Raw genomic sequence first — 15,300 nt, forward strand, 5'->3', positions numbered from 1 at the left:
GAATAGTGACGGAATGCACAAAGATATCAAAGGAACTTATAAGAAAATATTTTGAAAAATAAGTAAGGGAAAAATGCATGCTCCCAGTGTGAAATGCCATGATCATGAATATGTAGCAGGAAGTTGCTGGCATATTCTCCAAGTGTTTTGATAATGAATCAAAGTCCCTAGAGGGCTAGACCCTGAAGCAAGTTGGTGGAAGAGCGACCCAAGACTGATATGCTTTCACAGATAGAAAAATAAAACATTTCTTTCTTAAACAACTTATTCTACAGTCCAATAAATAAACAGACCACTTGGAGAAAGCACACTGGCAGCTTTCACTATGAAGCAGAGCATGTGGCCTTGCGCCTGGGTCTGTAATTGTTTTGCTATGTTTTTATTTTAATACACCCGCATTTCTGTCTCTGTCTCTCATAGTTAGGCACAAGATTCAGTTGAACATATGTGAAACCACAAAGATAGTTATCGAGATTAGGCCTTCACATCCAGTTACAATACCAAGCGTGCAGCCAAACTACATGACAAAATGCATCTCCTCCGGAAACCCTACATTTATAACATGACCTGCATTTCACAAACAAAAGTGTCAAAACTAATTAGTAGCTCCCTGGTCAGAAATTGAGAGAAGAATTGCTATTTAAGTGCAATTTCAAATGCTATCATTTTCTCACAGTTCCTTTGTTTAATTGTTAAATATATAAAATGCATGGAGAAATAATCTCCATTATGCGAGGAAAAAAAAGTTTCATACGCCGCACTGAAATAAATTGAGATTTCTTTCTTCTTGCGTTAAGATTGAGATTTGAAAGGTCTACCAGCCCGAACTCCAGGCATAGTCAGAGTGCTTTGTGCAACAACATTCCAGCAATGGCCAAACTACCTCACTCGCACTCAGCTCCTCCAATTTCATCAAACTGCTCCTGTCCTTTCATGAGGAGGAAACCAAAGCAGGAAGAAAGCATTGGCAGAGTGAAAATTCGATCCTCTTGCCGGTAGTTCACATGAATCAGAACAGCTAACCTCTCCTGTCCCCTCTAGGAAGGAGAAAAGGTCACATGCTTCTCCTGATTATCCAAAGTTACAAGCGTGACCAGCAACACTCCTATGAGGATTTAGGAAGTGTTAAGGATGTGGGGAGGATGCAGAAGGACTTGGACAGGCTAGGAGAATAGGCAAAGAAATGGCAGAATACAAATGTGAAGTTACAGAGTCATACACATGGACGTTTCCCAAACTAAATTAATCACATCTGCCTTCACTTGGCCCTTATCCTTTTAAACCTTCCCTATTCATGTACCTTTCCAAATGTCTCTTGAGTGTTGTAACTGTACCTGCATCTATTACTTCCTCTGGCAGTTAATTCTATATACGAATCACACTCTATGTGGAAAAAGTTGCCCCACAAGTTCTTTGCAAATCCTTCTCCTCTTACATTAACATGATACTCCAAGTTCTGAACTCCCAAACCAGAGTGAAAAGATCTTTGCTATTCACCTTGTCTATGCCCCTTATGACTTTATAAATCTTTCCAAGGTTACCCCTCAACCTCCTTTGCTCCAGTGAAAAATGTCCCAATTTATCCAGCCTCATACCCTCCAATCCTGGTTGAAATAACTCCACTGAGGCCGGTGTCCAATCACCAAGTCCTTGAAACTGATCCAGCTCCCTCAGAGTTAGCTCTCAGGGTGCACAGAACCTCTGACACGACACTCCTGTTTATATCTGTCAGCCAGGCTCCCTTACTGGATCAAATTAACAACCCCAATCAGGGAACTCATATTCTATGAGGTCCAATTGGAGGCTTTACTACATTCACTACACTGGTAATATCCTTGTAAATCTTTTCTGCACCCCTTCCTCTTCCTATAGTGGGGCAACCAGAACTACACGTAGTATTCTAAAAGTGACCTCATCAACTCTGATACTCAATGGTCTGTGCAATGAAGGCAAGTGTTCCAAATGCCTTCTGTACCCCTCTGTCTAGCTGCGATGTAACTTTCAATGGATGGTGTACCTCTTTGGTGTGAAGAATAGAGGCACAGATTTTTTTTCTAAATGGGAATGGCTTTGGAAATCTGAAGCACAAAGGAATTTAATAGTCATGGTATATCTTAATCTTTTAAGATTAACATTAAACCAAACACAAGCTGGAGGAAAAGCATCTTTTATGCCACCTAGTCACCTTACCACCTTCAGGATTCAGCATTCAGTTCAATACCTTCAAATCATGAGCACTGTCCTCTGTTTTGATTACACCCCTTTCCATAACCCTCACATCACCCAGCTGCCCCACGTCTTTCCACACTTCTAAACAAAAAGGTCAAGTTACCTTCCTCAGTACAACCCCCTTCAGACACTCCCGGGATGAGACCAGCACCTGGTGAAGTCCAGGGCAAAGCTCACTCTATCCTTTTAAAACAAAAAAGTAAAAGGTTTCCTGACTTTTAAACCAAAATGAAACTGCTGTGACTTTGGTAAACAAAAAACAACAAATGAAAAACAGCTTTTCTCAACTCTTTCCCCACCAATCTCTCTTGGGGGAGGGACAACAAGGAGTCAAGATGTGCAATAAATGTATCTTGATAAAATTATAACCCCCATGGCTCTTCCAAGGGGTAAAAAAATGAAACAAAAGATTAAAAAAAAAACCCTCCTCCTGCGGGCCCCAAGCTGAAAACAAATGCAACTGAAAAGGCAAAATGGAAAATTATACTAAGGAAACAAAAAGACTTACTAAATCAAACTGTTTTTGTTCGGGTTTATGATGCCCTCTAGCCCCCTTGGTGCTCATCAGTGACACAAGGCTTGACTATCGGTTAACGCCATGTGCTCCTGCTCCAGGGGCACCCAAGTGAACATAACCGCGACAGAGGGGTAGACAGTTAGGAACAATGGGCCTCTCCTTGGCCCACTTCTGGACCTGTTAATGGCCATCTTGGCCAGGCCCAGGAGCATGGCAGTGAGAAGGCTGGTAGACCTGCCCACCCATCCCTGCACTGGGTGCCCGTAGATTAGGAGTGTGGGGCTGAAGTGCAACCAAACTTTCAATAGCCGCCCCTTCAAAAATTAAAAAGAGGCTGCAGATATCCACTCTTTTAAATAGTCCTCACCTCACTCAGCCGCCTTACACCCCTTTCCATAACCCTCAAACAGCATCTTGGTCTCAGCATGGCAGACCTATTAGCAGCTAACATTAACACCAGTTACACCAAAATCACACCTCTACTGCTCGAGTACTAGTAGCAGTCCCTTTGGCTTTTGCTGTGCACATTTTCACTGTCCACTCCGCTTTCTGCTCCTTCCCTTTTGTCAACAGCATAAATACCATCGATTTCCCAGTGTCCTTCAGTTTCAAAGAAGAGCCATACTGGATGTAAAATATTAATCCCATTGGTCCCTCCATGAATGCCTCCAGCCTCACTCAAATCATCGTGGATTGTATTGATGCCAACCCAGAGGTGCACCATCCCTTTTGCCAACCCCTGCTGCAACCATTTTGTGATCCTGAAAACCCAAAGCAATTGCAGAGTTTGAGTATGATTTAGCAACCATTCTTGACGATCAAGCTGCTTCCAAAACTCATTAATGCAACTAATGTTAGGCCCCAATTTTGGCATGATCCAACTTTTTGGACCATTATGTCAGAGAATATCAAACAACTGCATGCAAAGTTTACACAGTAGGAAATTCACGATATAGCATTAATATCTTTTTACAAATGACCGACTCAATTCTACTTAATAGCTTTGAGCTAACACATCATACAATCCCAATTATTTTTAAAATTTCATTAAGCTATTCGGAGCACAGTGTTCAATTGCTGATCTTCCAGGAGCTTCCATTATGGGAATCTGCTGTTCAGTTCAGGACATTTTTCAATGATTCATCTTCAATTCAATCTCGCTTGCAGTTGTCATCACACTTCAGTAACTTTTCATTCTTATTCACAAAGAACTTCTACTGAGTAGGAAAATACTTCGAACAGAAGGTATAAGTTCAATTCCCAGCGAGGGAGTGAAATGCATGGGTTCACAAGATTGATTACAGAACTGCAACAAACAATTTTCAGACCCTGATCTTTGCCATGATAGAAAGCATCTCCATTGCGGCAAAAGCGCTGGGAGAAGTTGGGAATCCCAAATATACACACATATAAAAGCATCATTTCTTTTCTTGCAGAGTGACTGACAGCTAGCCAGCAGTGTGCATGGACATGGAGCCCAGAGGCATCTGGCGATTGAAATGACAAGCAGTCTCCAGTGAAATGATTGCTGAGTCGTTGGCATCTGGAACCCAGAATGTGGGGATTAGACCAGGTACCAGCTGATCAATTCCCTGTGCATTTCAAGAAGTAAGTCTTTGAAGACCTCAGATAGCCCTGGAGATATAGTCCCAGGATATTGTGAGGGATGACCTCAGGATCCTAGGAATTGGGTATACTGGAGGAGGGTGGTGGTCAGGTGGTCATTGGGTTGTTAGCTCTGGAGATGATTATGTGTAAAAGGTGCAGACATCCCTTGGAACTGTCCAAATTGTGAAGATCAGTCAAGGAAAGTTAAAATGTGGTTTTACAAATAAAAGTGCTTTTCTCAACAGATTGCAGTCTGTGATATAGAACGAAAATGTATAGAATTCTATTTTTCACCTTTATCTGTATATTCTTATGGATTTTAATGTATTAGCATGGTAGCAGAAGAGGAAAAGAGAAGTAGACACAGAATAGAGGGCATCAAGCTACTTGGGTTGATATGTCGGGCATGGTCAGTGGGAATTAGAGGGATGCGAGTATTGAACACTGGTGATGTGTTTTATATTTCTCTCCTGTTGGAAAAGTATGGGTGCCCCTTTGAATTTGGCCCCTGAACACATTGGATAAAGCTAGCACACCCTTTGAGACTAGTGAGGGATGCTTGTGCAGAAAAATTGCATAAATTCATTGGGCAAGTACATGACTCAAGCAATATGCAACTACATTTAATTTGCGACCATTTCATCATCCATGTGCAATGCATGCATAGTGAACGTATGGCTCACATACTGGTCAAAGCTGATTTGCAGTATGGTACTGATCTTTGCAAATTGAACATTGGCGTCTCCATGATGCCCAAGTTAGCAGCAATGACTTGAACACAGGCTAACACTGTCCAAAAACAACACACAACAACTTGTGAAACTTGCAATGGTGCCTTGGGAAGGCAGAGCTGATCGTTTTATCATCTGTCTTGAAAGTATTGTGGTGACCCTATAGAATCCAATGCTAAGTTCCATGGTTGACGTTGGTGTGGGATTTGGAGTTCAGCAGGCACTCAGCCAGTCTGGTTCCTTCACCAAGTTGGTATATATACTGAGACTGAAGCTGAATGAATGATGAAGACTGTCCTTCGTTATCAGGGTGAAGTACATCTCACTGTGTGGAGGAGTGCACACACCCCTCACCTCCAGGGTATGACACCACTGACTGTTCTAAGAGCTAGGAACCATGGAGGCTAATAGGCATGCAGCCCAGGCACATTTCACAGCCACAGGACCTCTCAGGATGTATCGGAGATGTTGAGGAGGGGCAGGGAACCAGTGTATATTGCCCCCAGCTCAATTTCCTGGGATGACTGAAGTACGCAACAATGCAGGCTCGGTAATTCCCTGGATATTGTCAGGAGATACACCGGATGACAGAGCAGAACTCGAAGACTGAGGGAGCGGGAGGCCATCCTCTCCCAGTGCCTGTGAAGCTGTCAGCCATTTTAAACTTCTCTGTGACTGGATCTGTTCAAGGAATAACAGTGAGCTGAGGGGGATCTCTCAGTTCTGTACCCACATGTCTATCAGGTCAGCAACCGATGCCATCTGTACAACTGCACCAGTTCATTTTTCTCCCACCCCCCACCCCGTGATGAGATCAGTGCAGCAACCCGGGCAGAGTAAAAACATAGCTGGTTTTCCTGAGGTGCAGTTGACAGGTTACAGACATACAGCACTGAGAGGGCCCTGTCACAGCACCCTGTGGAATTTATCAACATGGAGGAGCTCTAGCTATCACCGCTACCAGCTTTCTTGAGGTGTGTGCCCGCTACCCTGGCAGCTATCCTGGAGCACTCACATTTACTTGGTGTGTTTGAGCTTCAGGCCCCTTGGGTTACCGGGGAACAAGGTCTTCCCACTGTAACCATGGCACCATTATGAAGGCACAACGAATTCTGGCCTTTGGGGGGAACATCTGCAACTGGTAAGCTCTTCCTGGAATAGCCTTCAGCAGAATGGCACTAATATCGGGTGAGAGGGGCACCAAAGGGTTGCGGCAATACGTTAATGAGGCGAGTTTGGAAAGGTGCAGCAGAAAACCTCGCTGTGCCTCAGGGAGAGAAACCCTCCATGCTCCACTCAACAAAACTGATACTTAACCAAGAAAAGTAAGGTTCAGTGCAACATTTTTAGGAAGAATGAATGTTAAGGTGTTTCCTAAGAGAATGTCAGACAGTTGTTTTGTTGAACAAACTCTGATCTCTCCAGAGAACAGAGACACCTTGTCTGATATCAGCTCAATGTTTATGAGGCCAGCAGAAATTCCACTAGCACCTTCATGGTATAATTTTGGTTTGCCAAAAAACAAAAAGTCTTGATCACATATAGCTGTGGCAGTCAGAGAAGAATTGAGACTGAGTTACCAAAACTCCTTATTTGAGACCATGACATGACATAGATTAAGCATCTGCAGACCTCACTTTCTCCTCAAAGATTTCAACCTACTGCGAATCCTCTTACAAGGATGCCTTCCTTGAAGAAGCTCTCTTTCTCCCTCTACATAGATTAAGGCCAACCTGCTAAAGAAAAAGAAGAAAGAAAAGCAACATTTACAGGCAGATAGAGTTCCCTCCGAGGGGAAGAGTCTGGCAAGCAGACCATCGATTAATGCACACACGTACACTCACACACTCTCTCCCTTACACGTGCACATGCAAGTCTATGGGGTGAATTTGCATTTTAGGTTAGATTCCTTACAGCATGGAAACAGGTCATTTGGCCCAACAAGTCCACATCGACCCTCCAAAGAGTAACCCACCCATCCCTACCCTCTATTAATGACTAATGCACAGTCAATTTACCTGACCTGCACATCTTTGGACTATGGGAGGAAACCCGCACAGGCACAGGGAGAATGTGCAAACTCCACATAGACAGTCACCCAAGGCGGGAATCGAACCTGGGTCCCTGGCGCTGTGAGACAGTAGTGCTAATCGCAGATGCATTTTATTTTGTTCTTAAATCACACTATCTGTAGGCAGTTAGTCCATGTGACATATTATCAATTCCCACTTAGGTTGGGTAACAGACAGACTCTAACTTCATACCTTTAATGCATTGTCTGAGCTGAGATGTCAACTTATAAAACATTAATCTCAGGAATGTGACTTGACAGAAATTTTGGAATTTGCACATTAATGAATCAAAACCTGCAACCCACTCTACGTGATTAAAAACTAAACAGCAATCTAGGTTTGTTTAATACATCACATCAGTTGTATGACACTTTGATCTTTTACTGTAAATTCTATGTCTTATGATCCTGTCCCACCAGCTACCTAACAAAGGAGCAACGCTCTGAAAGCTTGTGCTTCTAAATAAACCTGTTGCACGGTAACCTGGTGTTGTGTAATTTTTAACTTTGTCCATCCCAGTCCAACACCGGCACCTCCACATTATGATTTAACCAGGAAGAGTGCAATGATAATCATGCCCCATAGTTCCAACAGTGATCACAAAATGTATAAATGCATTAAAACCCCATGAAACCTCTAAAATGATCAACTTGCCTGACTGTGCAATACTGGATAAAAGAAATTCACACCATGAATTACTTTTTGCCTCTATGACATCAGGTTTCAACAGGAACAGGAAAAGTAACTAATTATTGCAATTGTTAACTTTAACTATAGCAATGAAAATAAAGGATCTCTGTTTTATGCAATTTTAACTATACCACTTCAACTCCCCTCCACCCACCCCCACACACACATCCCTACACACCCACCAACCCCCTACAGACATACACACACACATGATTAAGACTGTCAAAAGTCAAATGGTCTACCACAGATACTACAGGTGAAAAAAGAATATAGACAGGTTAAACAAAATTGCCAAGATCAGAAGTCCAAATTACAAGGTAGCAAGTTATACTCTCCCAGTCGTTTTGATTTGAGCAATGATGACATGCTGCTGTCAGTAAGGTGACAGTCATTCTTCGATTCAATTGTTCATCAGGTGGATCTGGTAGTTCCAGTTTTGGAACTATTTTTCTTTTGGTTTTCTTGTTTTTTTTCTGTAGTTTCCCCCAAATAAGGGAGAGATAGAAGGAACAAAGGGCAAAGAACAAAGAAAATTTACAGCCCAGGAGCAGGCCCTTCGGCCCTCCAAGCCTCAGCCGAACCAAATGTACTGTCTAAACCTGTCACTCAATTCCTAAGGATCTGTAATCCTCTGCTCCCCATCTACTCCTACATCTGTCCAGATGCATCTTAAATGAATCTACCGTGCCTGCCTCTACTACATCTGCTGGCAATGTGTACCAGGCACAACAACGCCCTCTGTGTAAAGTACTTGCTGCATGTATCCCCCTTAAACTTTTCATCTCTCATCTGGAAAGTGTGACCTTTCATTATTGAATCCTTCACCCTGGGAAAATGCTTATGTATATCCACGCTGTGTATACCCTTCATGTTTTTGTATACCTCAATCAGGTCTGCCTCAACCTCCTTTTTTTTAATGAAAACAAACCTAATCTACTCAATCTCTCTTAATAGCTAGCACCTTCCGTACCAGGCAACATCCTCGTAAACCTTCTCTGCACCCTCTCCAAAGCGTCTACATCCTTTTGGTAATGTTGGGACCAGAACTGTACACAGTATTCTAAATGCGACCAAACCAATGTCACGTACAACTTTAATACAACCTGCCAGCTCTTATACTCAATACCCCACCCAATGAAGGCAAGCATACCATATGCCTTCTTGACCATTCCATCCACCTGTGCGGCAACCTTCAGGATACAATGAACCTGAACTCCAAGATCTCTCTGCTCATCAACTTTTCCCAAGGCTCTTCTGTTTACTGTATAATTTGCATTAGAATTAGACTTCCCAAAATGCATCACCTCACATTTTCCTGGATTGAACTCCATCTGCCACTTCTCTGCCCAACTCTCCAGTCTATCTGTACTCTCCTGTATTCTTTGACAGTCCCCTATGCTTTCTGTGACTCCACCAATCTTCATGTCATCTGCAAGCTTACTGATCAGACCATGAATGTCCTCTTCCAGATCATTTATGTATGTAACAAACAACAGTGACCCCAGCACTGATTCCTGTGGAACACCCTGGTCACCTCTCTCCATTTCGAGAAACTCCCTTCAACTACTACTCTCTGTCTCCTGTTGGTCGACCAGTTCTTTATCTACCTAGCTAGAACACCCTGCACACCATGTGACTTTACTTTCTCCATTAGTTTACCATGGGGAACCTTATCAAACAACTTACTAAAGTCCATGTATGTGATCTCTACAGCCCTTCCTTCATCTATCAACTTGGTCACTTCCTCAAAGAACACAATTAAGTTGGTAAGACACGATCTCCCCCGCACAAAACCATGTTGCCTATCAGTGATAAGCCCATTCTTTTAAATAGATTTTATCCCTTAGTACCCTTCTCGGGCAACTTTCCTACCACTGACATCAGGCTCACTGGTCTGTAGTTACCCTACTACCCTTCTTGTACATGAGCAACCCTCCAGTCCTCCAGCATCACACCCTGTGTTTAAGGATTCTACAAAGATATCTGTCAGGGCCCCAGCTATTTGGGTGACACGGTGGCACAGTGGTTAGCACTGCTGCCTCACAGCACCAGAGACCTGGGTTCAATTCCTGCCTCAGGTGACTGCGTGGAGTTTGCACATTCTCCCCGTGTCTGAGTGGGTTTGCTCCAGTTCCCTCCCCCCAGTCCAAAAATGTGCAGGTTAGGTGAATTGGCCATGCTAAATTACCGATAGTGTTAGGTGAAGGGGTAAATAGAGGGGAATGGGTCTGGGTGGATTGCGCTTCGGCGGGTCAGTGTGGACTTGTTGGGCCAAAAGGCCTGTTTTCACAGTGTAAGTAATCTAATCTAATTTCCTCTTGCCTCCCTCAGCAACCTGGGATAGATCCCATCCAGTCCTGGGGATTTGTCCATCTTAATAACCTCTAGCCTATCCAACACATCTTCCCTGCTAATGTCAACGTGATCCAGACTAATCAAACTTCTATCTCTAATCTCAATATTTGTCATGTCCCTCTCCTCAGTGAACACTGATGCAGAGTAATTATTCAGAATCTCACCCATTCTCTCAGGTTCGACACACAGCCTTCCTTCATTATCTTTTAGTGGACCAACCTTTTCTCTAGTTATCCACTTTGCTTCTTATATAAGAATAAAAGGCTTTTGGGATTCTCCTTAATTCTGTTCGCTAAAGCTATCTCATAACCCCTTTTAGCCCGCTTGATTCCTCGTTTAAGACTGGTCCTACTCTTCCGATATTCGTCCAGGGCCTGTTCTGGTCTTAGCTGCCTGGAGCTTATGTACACTTCCCTTTTCTTCTTGGCTCGTCATACGATTTCTCCTGTCATCCATGGCTCATGAAATCTTGCCTTTCCTACCCTTTGCTTTCAACAGGGCATGCCTATCCTGCACTATCTTTATCCTACCTTTGAAAGCCTCCCACATCTCAAATGTGGACTTCCCTTCAAATAGCTGTGTCCAATCCACATTTCCCAGCTCCTGCCTAATTTTGATATAATTGGCCTTGGCCTAGTTTAGCACTCTTCCCGTAGGACCACTCTCATCTTTGTTTATGAGTATTCTAAAACTTACAGAATTGTGGTCACTGTGCCCAAAGAAATCTCCCACCGCAACTTCTACCACCCAGCCTGGCTCATTCCCAAGCACCAGTTCCAATGTGGCCTCTTCCCTCGCCGGACTATCGACATACTGCTCTAGAAAACCTTCCTGGACGTTCCTTACAAATTTTGCACCATCCAGACCTCTGACACTACGTGTATCCCAGTCAATGTTGGGAAAATTAAAATGTCCCATCACCACTACCCTGTCGCCTCTATATCTTTCCATAATCTGTTTACCTATTTGTTCTTCTACCTCACACTCACTGTTGGGAGGCCTGTAATACAACCCCAACAATGTAACTACAACCTTCTTATTTCTCAGCTCCACCCATAACGCCTCACTACCCAAGCCCTCCACAGTGTCCTCCTTTAGCACAGCTGTGATATCATCCCTGACCAGCAATGCAACTCCTCCCCCACCTTTTGCTTCCCTCCCTGTCCTGTCTGAAACGTCTATATCCTGGAACATTTAGTTGCCAGTCATGCCCTTCCTTCAACCAAGTCTCTGTGATTGCATAACATCATATTTCCAGGCACCAATCCAAGCCTTAAGTTCATCTGCCTTACACACTATACTCCTTGCATTAAAGTATATGCACTTCAGGCCACCAGTTCTTTTGCGTTCTTCTGCTCTCTGCCTACTCTTCCCCTTAATAATGGTATCTTCATGATTCTTACAGTCTCCAGTTTCCACCTCGCTGTCTACTTGTCTTCTCTTCTGGTTCCCAGCCCCTGCCATATTAGTTCAAAATCTCCCCAACAGCAGTAGCAAAAACTCCCCCAAGGACATTGGTTCCGGTCTGGTTCAGGTGTAGACCGTCCAATTTGTAATAATCCCACCTTACCCAGAACCGGTCCCAACATCCAACAAATCTGAGCCCCTCCCTCCTACACCATCCCTCAAGCCATGTGTTCATCCTGCCTATTCTTTCATTTCTCCGCTGGCGAACACGTGGCACTGGTAGTAATCCCAAGGTCACTACCTTTGAGATCCTCCTTTTTAATTTCTCTCCTAGCTCCCTGAATTCTGCTTTCAGGATGAAATCTCATTTTTTTACTGATATCGTTGGTGCCTCGGAGAGATGGATGGTTTCTGTCTGTAGGCTACAGATGTTTCTCCCTGCTGTCCTTACATTTTTTTAACACTCTGCAGCTCAAGTATTTCGAGAATTTTTTTCAGGCATAATTTACTTAACTTGAAATATACATGCTACCACTCAGTCTCCAATGTTCCACCTTACTGCTTCAAACAGTAACATTGTATTGTACATCTCAAAAGAGTTTGATTTTCAAGTTGCAAAACTCCTTTGATTTTTTGACTTATAGCAATCCCATTTCAGTTTGTCGGTGCAAAGAAACAAAAGTATGTTGTTTCTTACCATGGGAGATAATGCGAGTCATGTAAGTGGGATGTCATTTCTTCATCAATTTTTGGAGTAAGTGTGTGGGAAATGAACTAACCTTCATTTTAAATATAATTGCTTACTGCTGGGTTACTTAAAAATGACTCAAATCACTGGGAGTAAGAAAATACATTCAGCTAAACTGAAATATATTTGGCAATGGGCAACAAAGACATAGCCAGTCTTTGAGCTGAAGCCTAAGATTTCTAAGCAGTTAAAAATGCACTATGAATTTAAGCCAAATTTTAGAACAAGATGCAAATGCTTACTTAGGTTATAATATTGGTTAAATGTCATTACTAAGTTTCAGATCCCACTCTACTCAATCTTGAGAGATTGGCCAGTGAAAATAAATGCATAAAATGCTGTTACACTTGGCATTTCATTCATGTGCACAATGACCAGCTTTCAGGAATGTAATTTCTGAAACATCTTCAAGTCATACATTCTAAATTAAGCAGTTTAATTGCCTGTGAAACATTTGCCTCTGATTCATTAATGCATCGTAAATACAGTACAGAAGTCTGAACTATTCAAAAAGAATCAGTTTGCAGAACATCCGCAATTCAGTATTGATAATCCTTCTACCATTTAACAAACAATGGCTCATCTTAGACCAAAAATGCCACTTGTACAAGAAGATTGTTTATTGAGGCCACTCAAATTACTTCTGCACTGCAATAAAGCAAGAACAAATCTCGTTTTGCCATGTTACACCAACATCTATTCATTTACTGTTTCTCATTAAAACAAAATGATTACACTCTGATGAGTATTTCAATCTATGGCTATCCCAGAGCAGGAAATCCGCACACAGAACAATTAATTGTGAACTTAGCCTGAGCATCAAATTGAGGCGAAGTTCTCGGTATGCTTTGGGTTTGATACTTACACATCAACTGTCAGCTGTGAGGTCAGTTACCTGGGATGATTAGTTCATCAGTTGTGAGGCTCCTACTGCACAGAAATGTATCCAACAGCAAAGGTTCTGTCCTGTATACACAATTTTAAATCCAGAGAGCTTTTCCAAAAATTTTAGGCACCAACACGCTGGACTACTCAATTGCTGCAAATTAATGTGCTGTCAAAGCAGCACACAACAGAAATAAATTCATTGCCATGTCTAAACTGAAAGCTCTAATTGCTCCAATATTCACAGGTTTTGGAGGGGAGAGTTTCTTTGTAGACATAAGTGCTTCCTGATCTCACTCCTGAATGGTCTGACCTCAATTATAAAGTGATGTTCCTTTGTTCTCGATTCCCCCACCAGATGAAGCAGTACAGCCTTTCAATATTTTAAACACTTTGATCAAAACACAACCCTTCAAATATGCAAATGAATCTAGCCTCGTTTACGCAATATGCCATCATGATATAGCATTTTTTAGCTCTGGTGGTGTTCTGGTCAATCTGTACTGCACACCAGTGTGGGGCAGGTGTAATCCACAATAAATGCACATTGGCCTGTGTTATTTTGTGTGCTAATAGTCTTTTTAGGGAAATGACCAGTGCAGATCTCCTTCTGCAAATTTGAAGTACAGAACTGTCCGAGATAGGGTTGGGGTGTTATATTTTTTATCTTCCTGTACTGATGGTAATTGGGTACATATGTTAATGCACCCCTAAGACATAGGAACAGTTTACTGGATGTTTAATAGCTAAGTATAGTGCAGTGAATGAGTAATGCCTATTATGTGAAAAATCCTGGAGGATCTTCCCTTTTTCAATTAATGACCCTCAAATTAAACAAGTGCAACTTTTAGCTTTTGAAATAAGTCCCAAAGAGGTAATGCTAATTTTAAATTAAATTTATTGCAAGGTGCCACATTTGGGAATGTAGGCCTGTTGTACCTAGAATGTTGATCCCACAGTCGACAATATATCAACAGCTTATTGGTCAATCAGAAATCTGACAGAACCAACCTTCCAGTTCCTGTAGACTTAAAATGACACAGAGTTTGACAAGTGCAGGAGGTAAATCAGCTTGCTCAGGTTTTTTTTTTGCTGAACTCCATTTTACCCCTAATTAATCTTGTTGTCTGTCTTGTTTAATGGGACATTAGGACAAGACAGTAAATCTTTGGATAAGTTATTTTTTAATTACCAAATTGAAGGAAAACTTTGTGTTACATAAATGGATTAGCCAGTTGTTCAGTTCACAAGGGTAATGGTTTGAAGGTCACTGTCACACATCCAAATTTCTTGTTGACTGGACTATTTCCTTCCCTCTGACTCAGATCTGCCCTCTGCCCCGACCTACTTATCCATCTTCCTTCCCACCTATCCACTCCGCACTTCCCACTGATCTATCACCACCATCTCCTACCTTTGCCCACCTGTCACTATCCCATCTACCTTACCCCCAGTCCCATCCCCCATTTATCACTCAGTCCCCATTCCCTCCCCCAAGTCCTGAAGAAGGGTTCTGCCTGAAATGTCAACTCCCCTGCTCCTCAAATACTGTCTGACCTGCTGTGCTTTTTCCAGTGCTATGCTTTGTCAACTCTGACCCTCCAGCATCGATAGTCCTCACTTTCTGCCTCTTGTATCTGTCAAACAGTACTTCAGTTTCTTTTAGTTCAGGCATTTCCCTTATTATCCACCATTCATTTGCTCCCTTTTAGTATTCCAGTTTTCCGTTGCCTGTTTAATATCCATTGGTTGTCTTTCTTACTGTAAGACTCCTTTCGGCATCTTCCTGCACAGGGGTGCTAGGAATGAAAGTTGCTGTTATGTTTTCCTGAGCAGCTAGCAGGACATCTGAATGTTATTCTCCATGATTAATGGAGCAAAATTACTTTGATCAGAAATGTATAGTCCAATTTTATTTTAATCACCTTCTCATTCCCTAGAAACTTTCACTCTGCTAAAGCACAGCTGTCCGTTTCCTAGTATGCACGATATTGCAATCACCCATCAACCTTTTGTGAATATATCTATAGAGTCATAGTCATAGAGGCATAGAGGTGT

The 15,300-nt window shown here is 42.5% G+C and overlaps 1 protein-coding gene across 3 annotated transcripts in view; it reads right to left on the reverse strand.

Annotated features, from left to right (window-relative positions):
* htr2cl2 (5-hydroxytryptamine (serotonin) receptor 2C, G protein-coupled-like 2) overlaps positions 1-15,300 on the reverse strand; it is a 349,437-nt gene that overhangs the window by 283,239 nt on the left and 50,898 nt on the right. The window contains exon 1 of one of the 3 annotated variants that reach the window (XM_087991788.1): positions 2,333-2,389. The exons of the other annotated variants lie outside the window; for them this stretch is intronic. The gene's annotated coding sequence lies outside the window, so the exon portion shown is untranslated. Of the gene's footprint in view, positions 1-2,332; positions 2,390-15,300 lie in introns of those variants that run through there. 3 annotated transcript variants of the gene reach the window in all.

The sequence above is a fragment of the Chiloscyllium plagiosum genome, unplaced genomic scaffold (genome assembly GCF_037043375.1).
Source record: "Chiloscyllium plagiosum isolate Xiang-an unplaced genomic scaffold, Cpla_swu_hap1 HiC_scaffold_11, whole genome shotgun sequence".
NCBI classification, from domain to species: Eukaryota; Metazoa; Chordata; class Chondrichthyes; order Orectolobiformes; family Hemiscylliidae; genus Chiloscyllium; species Chiloscyllium plagiosum.